Genomic DNA, 18196 nt, shown 5'->3' with positions numbered 1-18196 from the left:
AGAGGAGGCTTAGATCCAAAGGGGCAAATGGATAGGATTATCTTGCTTGCAATTGTAGACTCTCTGTTCCTGGGGATGGTCATTTTCCATCATTATCTCCTTTTTAGTGTCCTGGGTGAGTACAATGAACTGGAGAGTAGGTGTTGCAACTCTGTTGAGATTCAGGGCCCAGTGGGGAACATGAGCAACCTAAAGATTTAAGTTTCTTGGACATACACATATCCACTCAAGTACTAGCTATAGGTTTAAATAGAAGGGTCAGAAGAGCCATGTTTAGGGAAACCACAGCTGAGTCCAGCTCTGTCACACTGGGAAGCATAAATTCCCAAGCAGGACCCACTGGCAGGTCACCAAACTCCTGAGCTGTCAACCCTGCCTGTAATATCTGTATGTCTCCAGGGCCCTCAGGAGCTCTGCTGTTTGAAGCAATATTTACTTTGGCAGTCAAGGAGGCACTGCTGAGACATGTATAAGTGTAAACTCTGGAAAGATTTCCTGACTCACTTTGAAGTCTCTTAGCCCTATAAACTCATTTGTCTTTATCCTTTCCCACTTTTGGTCAAGGTCTTTTTCCAGTTGCATTGCTAGTTGGTGCTTGGTATTAATCCCTCAGTGCCAGGGAGGCTTATACGCCAGAGTTGTGTCCCATGCTTAGGGGAAAATAATGCATTTATATGTTGAGTTTGGCTTAGAGAGAGGCTACATTTGAGTGGCAAGGAGGCTCTCAGAAGGTAACTCTTAGGCACTCTATAATACTAGGCTAAGTTTCAATTTCAAAAGTAAATGTTCATAAGTAAAGTCATCAATATCAAGGGCCCATCAATGACCCATCCTCCTTCACTAACCACTGCCCCTCTACTTGGGGAGTTCTTGCTGTCCCATTAGAGAATGTGGTAGAACTCCCCAGGATGGGAATTTGATAGTCTTTCAGTTACTGTGTGAATCTCCACCCCATGAACACTTGAACACGCTTTTATGTTTTATAGATATGCCCCAGGTGAACCTCCTCCCGTGCAAATTCTTGCACCTGCTTTGATCATGTATTTGGTATTTAGCATGTACTTTCTTCTGTTTTGATTTTCCTCACAATAGAGAGCTTATTGTATGCTGCACTGTATGAGGAAATTAATATGCAACATTTCAATATTCACAACAATCTCAATGCATTAGGGAATATTATTCTTCCCATTCACAAATGTGGTTACTAAGGCTCAGAAAGTTAAATAACTAGCCTAAAGTGATGTAGCAAGATGCAGCAAGTTAAGTGATGGAGAGAGGATTTGAATCCCTGCTGGCTGACTTCACTTTTCACATTCTTACTTTTCTTTCTCCTTCCCTTGTGACCCTCCCCCAAGTCATCTCACAGCAGGGCCCAGGAAGTTGAGGACCCAGAAGAAAGAGAAGCCAGTATTTACATGGCAGAGACCACTGACAGGACGAAAATAAATTTTTTTAGAATTAGACTTTATTTTAATGTTTCCCACATTTTTCCCCTTTTTTAATTCCCATACATATAAGAGAGTCTCCATTTTATATGTGGAAAACATGATTCTCCTCCAACTAGCTCAAAAGACATTGGAAAACCTGACACTGAAAGGCACTTTGAGGAGACTTGCCTCTTTAGGTCAACATTTATTACAATTAGGAATACTCTTTGAAGATTTGCTTTTTAATCCCTTGAGCCCCTTTTTGTTCTATTCCTATCTCACTAATGGGCTCCAGTTTAATTCAGTTTTATTTACTCTCTGTGTATTTTATTACAGTAAAAGGATGCCATTCATAAAGTTATAAATGGCATCCTTTTATATTTGTATTGTGTGGGGATTTTGTGTAAACCTTACAAAGCAAGGTGTAATGAAATATAGCCTTCAACTGAAGAAACTAAAGCACAGAAGAAAGCATTTTAAAGAATGGAAACATAAGCAAATGCAGTATAAATCAGCAGAATGTACTGTCATAATCATACATTTTTAAGATATTAATTTTTACACATTTTAAATTCTTCAAATTAATAATTTAGGGAAGGCAGATGATTTAAAATTTACTATAATTATCTAATGTGATATGACAATGAGATTGACGTTTTCCTTAAAGTTTCCTTTTGCATTCTTTTTTCTTCAAACGTAGTATTGTTTCCATTTCTCCCATAAGTCATACTTCCATCTCCACCAGTCAAACAAGAAAGAAAGTAAATTAGACATGAACTAAATACAGACAAATAATTTAAATCAGACTTAAATATAGCCTAGAGATTTTATCAGACTAGGAGATTTTCTAAAATCAAATATATTCACATTTTAAAGCAGTCTGAAAAATGGCAGATTTGTAAGGTGCAAAAACAAAAAGCTGGTTTTCAACTTTCTCATCATTCCATAACTCATGAGTCTTAGCCCTTTCCCAATAGTACAAATGTTATTTTAACTGCATTGAGCCCAATAAAGAAATGATATGAAAAGGGGTGTGAAGAGTCAGGATATAAAGCTATTTGCATAAATTTACATCACTTACTCAGCCAGCAAAAATTTCAGTCACCAGCCAAATTTAGTTTAACAGACGAGAACGCTTTGATTCAGCCTCCAATTTCTGACTGTAGTGTTTGCATAGAAGGTCCCTGTATCACCTACTCTAAGTACTTTTACTTCTCTTTCTGCACATATATCACAATCTAATGTACAAATCTGGAAGAAGAGTGTTTATTTATTGCCTATTTTATTCTATGAATCTAGAAAGTTCCACAAAGGCAAAAAACAGTTTGCCCCTGAATTTCCTTGTTCCTTGTTCCATGCTGAGTGTAATAGATGTTCAACATTTTTTAAGTGAACGAATGAACATATGAGAAGTCCCATCAAGCTTCTCAGAAGAAGCAAAAAGTAAATCATTCAACTGGTCTAATTTTAGTCCTTTCATTCCAATGCTATGCTGGTTTCTTGACAAGTCTGGTTCATTCTGATGACTGGGAACATGGCTGAGAGTAACTGAACCAAGCAAGGGAATTAGAGCTACTGACTCACTGTGGATAAAATGGCATTTTGGTTCAGAAAAGATTTTGAAACTGTTTATACAATGTTTAGGTTTGGCAAATTAATATTGGATTAGCATTTTTAATAGTTCCATAAAAATGTTTTGAACTGCAATAAGGTGTGGGATTCAGCAAATGAGTATGGTGTTGCTCAGTATTTAGTTAACAATTCAGAGTAAGTTCCCTCATGAGAAACTGCATTTCAGCATGTTGCTTAGAGCAAACTTAGATAAAGATGTGTGTTCAAATTCATCATTCTGGATTTTCATATCTATCTCTTTTGGCATATTGTCAAAATAACGTAGGAACCAGAATTGGAGAACTCTTCGTGCACATGGAGTTATTTCTGCCTAGTTTGCTCATATGTTCCATGAAGATAAAGATATTGGACTCAGTGAGATGTGGGTTCCCTTTAAACATTAAAATTCTGCAAAAATCTGTGTGCCCTATACTCTTATTTGTGAAAAGTACACATCTACGTGAAAATACACCTGGCAATAGTACTTACATCTTTGAGGTTTTAAATGCATATTACCTTCTAGAAACAAATAATATAGAACATTGTGCACTCTTTAGAAATGTTTAGAAAACATTCCATACATCTTGGAAGTTAGACTTATTCCATTTAGTTATACAGCTTATTTCTTTCCAAGCTGTTCTGTTAACCAAATTAATTCCTGAGATCTATGGAATCAGAGAAATATCTCTGTGTGGATTTCAATGCCCAATTTCACTTAGAATCTTTGAGCTAAACCTTACAGTTTCTTCACTGGTTAATTTCCACTCCTGGCCCCACCCCAAACCCCATCTAAATGGAAACCTATTTGTGGGTCTCTTCCTTTGAAAGTGCACAAAGATAATGAGTTACGTTTGAATGATGTGTTCAATTAATAAAAACGCATACTTTAGTCTCTCAGTTCATTTGTTTGTTTCCTCTAAATCCATCTTCTTGAAGCTCTGCAAAGGAGCCAATTTCCTAACTTCTTTCTCCTCCTTTCCTGCCAGAATGTCTTTTATAATTCAAAAATGCAAATGTGATATTGTGCTTGCTTGCTTTTGAGCATTCCCTCAATTCTCAAACTGTGCCCAAACTCAGCCATAAATATATGCTCCAGCATATATGAATCTCAGAAACCTCTCCCACCATCCCATGTCACTACCACACCACTGTGACCTCACTGCTGAACTCACAGCATGTGAACGACCTGTGACACTCACTCAGTAATTAATTGCGACCTCCTTGTGACATTTCTGCTAATATATATTTAACACTATATATTTATATAATTTGTCAGCATATCTGTATTTACATGCCTCAATTAAATTACAAGCTTCTTGAAGCAGATCCCATATTTGTCCTGTAGAATGCATTGTAAGCAAGGAAAATGTGTGCTGATTGATTATTTAAATGACTGACTATATCCATTTAGTTATGATGAAAATCAGACAGCATGAATAATGGAAAGTTAAAAACTTCTTCCTCTCTGGATTTTCTTGAATATATTAGTATCTGGGAAGCACTTCTGAGAATCCTCAATATAGTATTGACAGATTTGTTTACTTTTATCTGAGAAGCTGCAAAGGATGAGGTATGAAATAATAGTAGTTGGAAATATTCCTTACTTATTTAACCGGCTTATACTCCAAATCTTTCCAGTCCAAATCTTTCAACATCTAAGTAGTAAGATATTAGGCCAGTTCCCAAAAGGGTGCCTAGAGAATTTCATAGGTATGACTCCAATAATAGCCCCAAGGGTCATTTGAAAAGAACTGGTGCAACATTAAACTTATTTAATGTAAGAGGTTTCTTTCTTTTAGGAATATACAGAGCTTTTCATATTCTCCTGTCCATTGTGGACTTCCAAAATGGTGAGACAGAGGTTACATTATACCACACCTTCAAAATTTGTATAAGCACAGATATTTTTTTAAAAGTATCTTACAAGATCTGTGTTCCATTTTGGTCAGGTTTGGAAACATGGAGGTAGAAATTCAAGGTACATCTTGCATACAGAATTCACGTGTTTACACATGGATTACCAAACACAGTGAGTGCATTTTTCTTTTTGTTGTTGTTGTTGTTAAAAGTCCAATAGTAACTGGAGTTTGTTTTGAAATGTGTTTTCCAGGGTACAGTAGATCCTTCAAGCTTTTTCTTTCCCATATGGTCAGTGCCCTCCATTGCATTAATGAGGTTTATATCCTCTGATACTGTTTTAGTGTGTTAAAAGCTGCTGGGAACAATAAACCAGAAACAGGTTAGCTCTCATAATGGAGATTTATTAGGTTAAAAGCTTACAGTCCTGAGGCCATGAAAGTTTCCAAATCAAAACATCATCAGGGGATCCTTTTTCCCCAGAGCTGCAGCTCTAGGCGATTAGGCACATGACAGTGCCTGCTTGTCTCTCCCCTCTCCTCCAGGACTCATTGCTTTCAACTTCTGGCTAAATGGACTTCTCTCAGCCTCTGTGTTCTGTTGATTTCCTTTTCTCTTAGTTTCTAGGCTTCTTTCAGTCTCTGTACATGTGGCTTTTTATTTATAAAGTACTCCAGTAAAAGGATAAAGACCAACCCTGGGTCACGTAAGCTAATCAAATGCCCTTAACTAAAGTAAATTAATCATATGGGCCCACCTACAATAGGTTTACATGCACAGGAATGGTTTAGCTTTAAGAATAGGATTTTCTGGGGCCACAAAAGCTTCCAACTGCCACAGATACAATGCACTTGCTTTTCCCAAATCCACCTCATCCATTCAGCATGCTTTTAGGGAGTTATATCATTTTTTATACTTCTACTGTATCTTGGTGTCCTTTTCAGATTGTGTAAGTATGTCCATGTGTGTTGAATAGTAAAGGCTGAAGATCTATATTAAAGGACAACCCTGTGATTATTAGCTTTGTAATCTGTCACTTTCCTTTCTCAGTCTCAATTTTATCCTCTGTGCAAGGTTGTATAATGATCAAAAAAGTGCATGAAAGTTCTTAGCAAATTGTAAAATACTTTGTATATGCAAAGCATTATTTTTATTTCATCTTATAATTAAGTTTCTGTATTTCTTTTATTTAATGAGAAATTGTTAATAGAAGTTAAGTCAGGGGAATGAATCTGGAGAGAGTACAGAGTTGAAGGGAAACTTCTGCATCATACCTCTCTATGCTCTTCAAAATGTTTCTTTATTCTAAAATCCTTTTATTCCCCAAATATAAAACAAAATATCTCAAACTCAGTGACAATATCGGTTTATTTCAAGTAACTTGAGCCTGAAACCATAACTTAAACAAATGTGTAACTCCAAGGTCAGGACTAAATATCGATCAAAATGTTAATAGCCTATTCAGTTGTTTACTACTCAAGATTGAAAAGAGAGAGCTAGTGCCATATCCAAAGGGACAGCACAAATGACCTGCCAGGCATCGTTCTCATCCTTGTATGTCTTTGATGGGGGAAGGCAGTGCCTTGTCTATTTTCTTTTATGGACTTGACAAAAACATTAATCATGGCTTTTGCTTGTACTCTGAGAAAAACATTTTTAAAGGAACCTCTCTCATGTTTCTTACTTTCAGTTGGTCATCAGCCTTCTTTGCCTTTCGTTAGAAATCTAACAAAGTACCCATAGTGAGTTATCTTCATTATAATATAGTGATAATTTTGAATAACCCCCTCAGAGGCTTATGGACCACTCAGGGATCTTCAAAATGCTGTCTAGTAGAGACTCCTATTTCCCTAAGTTGTGATAAGTATACTAACCAAACTCAAAGTTTGTCCAATTTGACTCCTAGAATACAGAGATACAAAAGATCAGAGATAGATCAGAGATTTCACAGTTGAATGAGAGACCAAATAGTTCTAAATGTGATGTGGGAGCAGAAAGATCTTCTTTCTTCCAATTGAGTAATTGCTAAAGCCACATTTATAATTCTTATCTTTTTTTCAGGAAGCAGCTCACTGTCAATGTGTTAACAGAGGAGATTGCTAAGAACAGCCCTGATCACGGAATAAATATTAGTAAAAATGTTACTCCCACTACTGAAGATTTTTGCAAGCAGTATATTCTTTTACAAAATGACATAGTTTTCATTTCTCAGATTTGAAATAGACTTTTTCTACTAGTTTTAATTCCTTTAGAGACCTGCAGAAAATACATAATGCTCATTGCTTTTGTCAAAAAGCCTAGCCACATCCAATCAATAGTAATGAGAAGAATATTGCCAAATAGTTTTCTTTTTCCCCTAAAAGTCTCAGCATTTATATGTATAAATCAAAGAAGTGACTGGATTATTCAAAGCTCTGGATGAAATTTTGGGTGTGTTCTTTTGCATCACTAAGATCAGAATCTATCAAAACTTCTAGAACTTTGATACTTACTACATATATTTTTTAATTTATTTATTTTTTAATACTTTTTTTAAAAAGATAAATAGATCACACAAAATGTTATGTTAAAAAACTTAAGAGGTGGGAAGCAGATGTAGCTCAACCGATTGGGCTCCCAAAACCATAAGGGAGGCCCTGAGTTCACCTACCAGGGCCTCCTTGTGAAGGCAAGCTGGCCTGCACCCATGGAGAGCTGACGGCCCACTCCCATGAAGAGCTGACACAGCAAGATGACACAACAAAGAGAGACAAGCAGACACAGAAGAATGTGCAATGAATGGACACAGAAAGCAGACAGCAAGCAAGCTACAAGAGGGGGAGGGGATAAATAAATCTTAAAAATAAATAAATAAGAGGTTCCCATATATCCTACATACCCCTCCCCCCTCCCGCCAACCTCTGCTCCTCCCATATCAACATCCCCTTTCATCAGTAAGGCACATTCTTTGCATTCACTACATTTGGTGAATATACCCTGGAGCACTGCCACACCAGATGGACCATAGTTTACATTGTATTTCACACTCTCCCCCAGTCCATCCAGTGAGTTATGGCAGGATATACAATGTCCTGCATCTGTCCCTACAATGTCATTCAAGACAAATCTAAGGCCCTCAAATGCCCTTGCATCTTCGATTGCCTGTGCTCTTTACCCCCACTTTTTTTCACTTTAATGAATTTCTCATGGCATTTGATGTTGGGGGCAGTGGGGGTGAATGGGGACCTTATATTTTTTGAATGTAATTTTTTTTTAAATGAATAAATAAAATAAAATTTAAAAAAAAAAGAGGCAGTATGAGATGCTGGACATTATATATTCTGCCATAACCTACTGAATGGACTGGGGGAGAGTGTAAATGACAATATAAACTATTATCCATGTGGTTCAGCAGTGCTCCGAAATGTATTCACCAAATGCAATGAATGTGCCACAATGATGAAAGAGGTTATTGAAGTGGGAGGAGTGTGGGGGGTGGTATATGGGATCCTCTTATATTATTTAATGTAATATTTTTTGTGATCTATGTATCTTCAAAATATACAATTAAAAAATGATGGGGTGGGGGGATGGGGACTGGGGTTTATGGGAACCTCTTATGTTTTTAAATGTAACGTTTTGTGTGATCCATTAACTTTTATAAAACATAATTAAAAAAGAAAAGAAAAGAAAAAAGAAAAAAAAAGGGATGAGAGCTTTATTAGAATCAAGATATTTTTTTCAACCTAAAGTGATACTCTTACAAGAGTTTCTCAGAGTTTGCAATTAATCACAAGATTTCCAAGAAGCACTTGTCAATACAGGGCTTCAGAGACCTTGACCTTACAAAGAGGAACTATACATTTTATTGTTTCTTTTAAAGAGTCATTCTAAAATCCGCGTCACCTTAGTTCAGGCTCATTACTGGACAATTGTGTTATTATTTTAACGAGTATCTTTAATTCTTAACTGTCGTATTCCATGCCCTCTCATGTCCCCCCTTTTCTCCACTGAAATGCTTTCTGTATCCACTACATAAGCTTCTTTGCTTATGTCACCAGTATCCCCCCTACCCCCCAAATCTCTCATGGCTGGCCACTGCAGAATGAAGAGGAGCCTCAAATAAGTCTATTGGTGTCAATTTTCCTACGGCATGTGCTCACTTTGTGTCTGTGTCACATTTCACTTAAGATATGTACATTGGTTTTGAGACATAATTCTATTGCACACTTACTAGACCACAGTATAGTATAAACATAACTTTATATGCACAGAAAGCAAAAAATTTCTGTGACCCTCTTTATCGCTATAGTCACTTTATTGCAGGGGTCTGGAACCAAACCTGTAGTATCACCACAATCTGTCTGTACAGACCCTTTGTGTACGTGTTATACATGGCATCATTCTAGTTATATTGGAAGGTCGAGAATGTGTTTAATCCAGCCTTTTATATTTGTATCTATCCCAAACCTAAGATAGAATATTCATAAACTATGTACTAATAATTATCAAATAAGCATAATATGCAAAGGGATTTTTTCTGACTTATGAACTTAACAAGCATTTATTAGCACATCATTTGTGCTTGGTCTTAAGAATATGATGGAAGCTAAGATCTTTGTGCTCAAAATGTTCATGTTTAAGCATTTTCTTATGTCCTTATACGGGAGAACAAAAGTAAAGAAAGAAAAGAGCTCTGCAATGAGTTTTCTTTCAATGTTTGCCATATAGAATGAGCTAATTTTGAGGGTGAAATGGGACACTGTAATAATTAAATTACATAATATTTTGAAAGATTTACTTATTATCATACCATGTGGCTTTATTGTATTGATAGGTTTACCAAATATTTTAAAAATTTCAAAAATAATTTTATAACTATAAAGTAGAATATGTCAATGGAACTTCATGTTAAAAACTAACATAAACAGAATACTTATCAAATAGATATATTTGTACTTTAATTGGCATGTTAGCTCTGTCTCTCTTATTGTAATTAACTGGCCATTCTATAAACTGATATTGAAAGAACTTTAAGGATCAATTCCAGTTCTCCTGAAATGCACAGCAGTAATTCTAGAATGCTTTATTTTTTAAAAAGGTAAAACTATTTCATTTTATATTCAATATTTTTCCTTAAACAAGAACGCTTCTCTAAAATTTTAATTAAAAAACATGTACAAATATCCCAGACTTGGTAACAGATTAAAATTTTAGCTAGCTACCACAGAAATCTTGAAAGGCTCTTTATAATTGTCACCAGGAAAAAAATGGCTTATATTGCAAAATACAATAAAACACATCAATATTGCTGGGTTTGGAGACCTAAAATTCATTTAGGTAACATGCATTTCATTGTTGTCTTACTGTAAAAATAACATTTCAAAAGTCCATGTCATATACAATATTGCAAAATTTAAAGTTCTTTATGGGAGGCGGACTTAACCCAGTGGTTAGGGCGGCTGTCTACCACACGGGAGGGCCGCAGTTCAAACCCCGGGCCTCCTTGACCCGTGTGGAGCTGGCCCATGTGCAGTGCTGATGCGCACAAGGAGTGCCGTGCCACGCAGGGGTGTGCCATGCAGGGGTGTCCCCTGCGTAGGGGATCCCCAAGCGCAAAGAGTGCTTCCAGTAAGGAGAGCCGCCCAGCACAAAAGAAAGTGCAGCCTGCCCAGGAATGGCGCTGCACACACGGAGAGCTGACACAACAAGATGACACAAGAAAAAGAGACACAGATTCCTGTGCCATTGACAACAACAGAAGCGGACAAAGACAACGCAACAAATAGACACAGAGAACAGACAACTGGGTTGGGGGGGGAGGGGAGAGAAATAAATACAAAATAAATCTTTAAAAAAAATAAAAATAAAAAATAAAGTTCTTCATATGACTTATATAAAATCTTATTTACTCAGACTGACCAGAGTCCGATCTCAGAATCTGATTGACTCTAAGGTATTACGGTAATAAACCCTTTGTTTAAGACTCATTACCAACGTGATCTGGTCATTTCCTTTTCCATTATAAGTGAACGTAGAAAATTTACAAGACAGGTAATTAGGGGCAATATCAGACAGTGCGTTATAAAACATGGCAAGAAGACCACACTTTATAATTGTATCAAGGGGAAGCCATTAAAAAATGTTAAGGTTTACATGATCAAACCTGCATTTTGTAAAGATCAGTCTAGTTCTACTTCGAGGAATGAATTTGAGAAGGGAAAGACTGAGATAAGGTAACTCACTTCACCATGGCTGGAGCAATTTCAGACATGATGGTTGGAAAGGGAGAATACAGAGGTTTTAAGAAGTATAATCAAACTTGGTGATGGAATTGTTTGTTACAGGGAGCATGAGATAAAATAGAAATAGGGAAGTAAAGGATGACTCCTAAGCCTAGACGACTAACTATATGGACAGAGGTGTCATGCACTCAGGTAACTAGAAGTAAAAAATTAGTAAAGACTCTTCTAACATTATGGGACAATGTGTGAATCAGGGAAATACACTATTGCAGAACACCTTTATGACATTATTGATAAATTATATTCAAAGGGATCTTTAAAAATACTTTTTCAAAAGTGCTTTTAGATGGCCTCACACAATGAGATAAATCTACATTTTATTTTATCATGAAATTCATATTTTTTGCACATAGGGACTTGTCATGTTGACAGTGTTCTTGATTCTAACAAAATGTATTATCAGACTCCTTTTTCATTTTGTGCCTCAGTTTGTATAGATTTGATCTAAATTTTTCAGGTTCCCTGTTCTTTATTCCCACAATATACAATCTGCTTTTAATCCCATTGAGTGATTTTTATATTTCCAATATTCGATGTTTCAGCTTCAGAAGTTCCTTACTTTCTATTTTATGACTTCCACTTATCTCCTCATTCTGTTCATATTTTCTTTTATATCCTTGGTTATATTGCAATGTCTTGTTTGCTAATACTACCATCTCAGTCATTTCTGGGTCTTTTCTATTGACTGATTTTTCTCCTGGTTATAATTCAAATTTCCTTCTCCTTCACACATCTAATAACTTTAGAGGGATGCTGTCAAGTGTTGCATTTTGTCTTCTTTAAATTTCAGTACACTTTATTCTGGCTGTTATGCATGTTGCTTGCAGAACATGTTGATACTTTTAAAGCTTGTTTTAATGTGTGTCTGTGTGGGGGGTTGTTGTTGTTTGTTTCATAGCACATCTATTGTAGCCTTTATTCTAGGGCTAAATTTGGTCCTAATACAAAGGTATGATCCTTCTGTGGTCTTTGCTTAATATACTGAGTAGTCCACCACGTTTTCCTCTTCTGGATGCTTATAACTTAACTTCTTCCACCAGTGAGTGAATTATGAAGGTGTCTATAGTTTACAGCTCCCATCATTCCTTGCCCAGCTTCATAAAGTTTCACTCTTAAATGCATGGCTCAGTATTCTGCAACAGACACAAGGGGACTCCATTGCAGACTTATGATGCTTTTGCCTCTGCATATCGTCCTCATCTCTGGTTCTCTACTCATAAATATCAGCTGCTTCAGGCATCTCAAATTCTCTGTCTACTCCATTTGGGAATTCTGTTTGCTTGGTTTCCCTCTCCCTGAACCCTGCTCCAGAAAGCCAATGTGATTTTGGGGTTCATCTCACTTTTTTCCCTTTTCTCAGAGCTCACACTGTGATGTCCACTGTGGATAATCAATGTAATCAAGCAGTAGAATCATAGTTTTATCGATTTTTACATTTTTAGCTATGGGATCACAAATCTGGTTCTTATTATTTCAACATGGCATGAAACACCAGACCTAACTTTAAGTAATATGTAGAGTCCCAGCTACTTGTCTGGCTTTGTACAGATAACTTAATTAGCTATGTCATAATTCATTTACTAAGGGACTATCATGTGTTTACCAAAAACCATTTCACTTTTGTCCTGCTAGTCTTGATTCCGAGCAATGGATTATGGATGGAAATGATCATCATGTCCTTCGGGCTTATCCCATAAAATCCTGCCTTTCCACCATCTTCTATCCAGTCCCTGTCCCTCCTTGTTGGATGGATATAGAATGCTTCAAGGACTTAAAGATGGTTTCGAGATGGAAGGCTGACTGGTAAAGAATACCACATTGGATGAGGGCAAATAACATTTGCTATGTATATCTCTGAAATCTCAAAGTTCTATGGTTCAGCAGTTAGCCTATCTTGACTGAATGAGTGAATGATAGTAACACCTAGACCAGGCATTTTTATTTTCATGCCAATTAAATTTAACAAAATTAGATAACATTTAAATAAGTGCACAAAATGCTTGTTAATCATTTTTATTTTCTTTGGTATTATTCTTACCAATATGAAATTCTCACTATTTAACTTTATATATAGCAAATAAAGAGCATAATGCAAAAATACATTCAATTAAATATTTATTCATACATGTAAAATATATATAACTTATAAAGAGCTTGAGTTATCTCTTAATATATTTATATTTCTTTAAAATGGGAAATTATTAAAAATTAGAGCTTTCAAGACACAGGTAGATTCATCAAAGCCACCATAAGCTCTGCTGTATCTAATCAAAGATATAGTCTACCATTAAAAATAGGGCCTGAATGGCCTCTTAGACTTAATATTCTGTACCCAGTATGGCCAGAGCAGTCATCCAAGCTGATGACATTATTGAAAGTAACTGAGAAGCAACTCTGATGACCTGTGAACAGAGAATAATTATTTCTTCCCATACCTCCATGCTTTCTCCTTGAGGTGTATTTTATATTATTGGCAATGGAGTAGAATTTAGGCTGTCAACTTGAATTCTCCATCTTAATGTTGCACTTGGATGATTAAGCAGCCACTAGAATTAGTAATGATCTGAGTTTACTTTTAGTAACAGCTGTGTTTAAGTCAAATCTGGGTGAGGTGGGTGTTTCTGAAGGTGGCAGTTACTGTAACCTGCAGATAAAATGGGTTGCAAAACCTGGGCTTTTATGCAAGGTGCAGGGTGCCACTGCACATCCTGGTATGTTTCCAACTCTTATCTGACTCATTCCAGGTCTGTCAGCAACTGAACATCTTGGATATGCTGCAGAAGCCCAGCTGACAAAGTCACTTACTGTTTGTAATATGGTAAAAAATCATGTATTTACCAGCCAAATTATCAAAGTAATTAGTTGTTAGAGATGTTTCCAATTTTGGTACTTTATTTATTAGTGGTTTGATGCACTCACTTTAAGCAAAGGTAAAAGTTGTCAGAAAAGGCTGTGTTTATGCCTTAGAAATATCTGTTCCTGTTAACCAGCCCAAATGACAAGTTTTTATTCTTTATGTCTTAGGAAAAAAGTGGAAGATCATGGACTACAGAAACATTTTTCTCTGACTGAATGGATAGTTCCCAACTCTCTTTAATCCCTAGTAAACAGTTGGGAAAACTAGCACATCTTACAGGATGCACTGAAATAGAAACATAAGAAAATGCAGGTTGCCATATGAGCACTTTGGGATAATTCTACCACATTTTATTTCATAGTGTATTTGGAATGCATGTGCAAAAATAATGATAATAATGTGTCCTTAAATGTATGTAGAACAGAGGAGTTGCATGTATATGTGTATGTAACAGTAAAGTATTTAATAATATAATAATGGATCTTATTTTAAGAGCTCAACAAAATTATCTGATGGGAAAAACGGTGTAACTCTTCTGCATCTCTCTTTCTCATCTAGAACCTGAGCAAATAAATGGCCAGCAGCTTAAATATCAGAGTTTCTGCCTTTCGGGATGTCAAGTGCTAGTCTTTTCCATTATAAAAGTATGCCTCTCTTTCCTCATATTTTAGGTTCTTTCAATTTGGTAAGGCTTCCTTCATTTTTAACAAGTTTTAGCAAATTGTAACCATGTGTCAGGCACTCTTCTGGTGTGGGAAAGAAAAACAGACAGTCCCTGAACTCATGGAATGTGCAGGCCTATGGAAAAGATGTATTAGTTTAACAATTCATACACACATGTAAAATTAAATCTACGAGAGGACATGAGCTGAATGTTGGTAGCAATATTCTGGTGAGGCTTTAGAAAGAAATGATGAGTGTTATTAGAAACTGGAAGAAAGGCAATCCTTGTTATAGGGTGACAGAGAAGTCAACAGAGTTTGCCACTAAGATGTACCTCCTCCAGCATAGAAAAGACCAATTCTTATACCCCTTGTAGAATGGCAGGGTTTTAGAGGGTTGATTGGACAATTTTGAATCATAATATCTATATTCATATTGCTCAAGTTGTTCACTAAATAATCCAAGCCATGAATAGACTTCTTACTGTAAAACTATTCTACAAGTTGAACGTTTTTCTTCTCTTCTCAAAAACTACAATTTATGCCTGAATTTAATTCAAATACTTGAAAGATTATTTATCTTTAGGCCACAGATCATCTGGATGTATAGTAAAAAACTTTCTTGACAAAACTTTAATTGTTGACTTTCATGCCAGTGGACGAGAATTATTTGAGGATTGTTGGAAGCATCTTTTATAGCAGTTGATACCCATGGGTTGCAATGACAGATGAGTTCCTTGGCCTAAAGTAACAAACCAGATTTTTTGCCAAGATCACAGATGGCCCATACTTGCCTTACAGTCAAAACTTTGCTTGGCAAAGGAAGTTTCATCACTTCAAATATCTCAATTGCCTTTGCGGTTTCCAAAAGGAATGCACAAAAATAGGGAATTTTTGATGGTGTTAGCATGCACACACACAAAAAAATGAAAGTCGAAATTTGGCAGTACTGAGAAAACTCAGTAGTTTCTTTCTTGAATGATGAAAGAAAATGGCGCCATTGAATTTTGTCATGCTGTGTATCAAAGTCTTAGAGAAAATGACAGCAGACACATAATGGAAGTGATCACTTATTGGAGGTATTGCTTCAATGTCTTTCTCTGTTATAAATCATAAACTAAACTAATTCTTATACCTGAGTCCACTAAGGTCCCACCTGTAAAAGATGCCACCTTGAAAATGCAATAGGCAGAATAAGCTAATTCAAATTTTAGTAAATGTAGTGAATTTCCAGCCATTCCAGACTGAACGTTCATATCCCCCAAATGGCCCATGCTATCTAATGCATTATTTAGGATGAGACAGGTAAAGTTCTCCTTCAGACTTTATTAATTCAGATTCCCATTTTCAGCAAATTTGCCATAAAGCTCCATATCTGGCATGTCCTTTTACATTCTGCAAGCAAAGTACAAGCAAAATAAATGCAATGGATCATGTTTTGTTTTCAGTCATTTTTTATTTTAAGCAAGACCTAAAGCAAACATAGATTCACAGTCATAATGGCTAAGTGTCTTTTCTTTAATTCTTATAAATGTAAATTGATACGGAGGTTCAGATCATGCAGATAATGGCAATTATATTATATGTTCTGTGAGTATGCTTCCACACTGCCCTGCACATGTTTGGCAAGAATAATTGTACATAAGTATTATGTTCTCACAAAGGAAATTCTTAAAGTAATGGAAAGAAAAAGAAAAATCAGGAAAAATTTTTGTCTGCTTCAGGAGTCCATAAAATCCATTTAGGTTGACATAGTTGAGGAGATGCTAAAATCTAACACCCATTCTGAGATTGTTCAGCTTTGCAGAGAAGCTGATATATTTATCATCAGCGTCAAATTAAAATAAGTCCCTAAAGATAAATTAATATAATCAATGATATTTTCTGAAGGTAACAGTTATTTCCCTATGGTATTTATAGTTGTGGTTCTTCTGGATACCTTCTAACTTTTTTGCCTTAATTGGCCAAACACATTTGTAGAGTGCCTTATTATGAAACTCATTACCGTTGGTGTCAGTGATGTGCAAGCATTGTACTCATTGCTATGTCAATTGCTATTTATATCTACTTTTTTATCATTCACAGAGAGAGAGATTGACATGAGGCAGTTAACTAATTTCTTCATTTAGAAGTTTGAAAACTAAGGCTCCACCACAGAAAATCTTGGTGCTTCTTATTCTAAAATAGTTCTCTTTCTGAAAAAACATGTATATTTTGATTTATATATTGACTTTACTTTCTTATTAACACCATAAATTCAGAGATTATACATCTTTATTTCCAAATAATCTCCAATATCTTACAGCATCTAATATCTCAGACTTAATTTCCTTTGTAATATGTGCCCCTTTACATAAATTAATAAATGCTTTTTGATTGAATTAGGAAAATCTTTATCCATGGAACCCAGGTTATTCAATTCACCAGAAAGCCCACGGAGCTTTGTTATTAACTGAGGTTTTATAATTCTATTTACCAGAACAGAAATACAACTTTAATTTATAAATGTTCAATAAACGCGAGTATAAAACCTATCAGTAAATTGAATTTTCTTATCATAATAATAGGGGCTATCTATTAAGTATACCATGTCCTAGAGAGAGAGAGATGGAGAAGGGGACAGGGTTAGGGGTGTGGAGAGATTGAGAGGGAGAGATGGACTTTCATTTACTCTGTGAGGCAACTCTGTGAGGTACTCATTTCTATTTTACGGATGAGATCATTGAGGCTTACAGATGTTACATAACTTGTAAATTGTCCAAGATTACAGACGAAGTGAATAAGTGTGCAGTTGAAGCCAGGCATGGCTGATTACAAAGAGGGATCTTAAAGATTAGAGAATATTACACTGTACCTTTAGTCCATGAGAAATCTCTTTCTCTTTCTCTTTCTTTTTATTTTTTCCATGCTGCTCTATTTTTCTTTATAGAAACTGTCATCAGCTGAAATTACAGCATAAAGTATAATTTACTTGTTTACCCATTAGAATGTAAAATACATAAAAGCATAAAGGTGTGTCTTATTTACAACTGATTCCAGAGTGAAAACTCACTGAGGTATTTTATGTACAAACAAATGAATGGATGTTTATAAAACCTCTAGAGTATCCAAAGATAGAGAGTTGGAAGTTGGGAGCTTCATCTCTGCTCTGAAGTCACCTTTTAAATTTTTTTCCTTCTGAGAAAGAGTGGTAGGATATTCTTTGAGGGACAAAAGGTTCATTATACTGGATAGTCCAGCACGTCCTCTGACTGGCAAACTTTTTTATAAAGGACTTTAGAAAGAAAAATTAAAGAAAATCAAAATATAAAATAAAACTAAGAAATCCAATCCACTTTGAGGCACTCAAAACTGTACCTTTTAGAAAGAGACTCTTGCGTGACTGACCCTCTGACTCTTTCTAGCTCTCACTATCACTCTTGCTCTCTTTTTCCCTCACTTCCCCTTCAGTCTCTTTCTCTCTTCCTATTGGCATGTCTTTGTTTCCTTGTCTCTGTT

The sequence above is a fragment of the Dasypus novemcinctus genome, chromosome 2 (genome assembly GCF_030445035.2).
Source record: "Dasypus novemcinctus isolate mDasNov1 chromosome 2, mDasNov1.1.hap2, whole genome shotgun sequence".
Taxonomy (NCBI): Eukaryota; Metazoa; Chordata; class Mammalia; order Cingulata; family Dasypodidae; genus Dasypus; species Dasypus novemcinctus.
Note: the sequence above shows the minus strand (reverse complement) of the source record.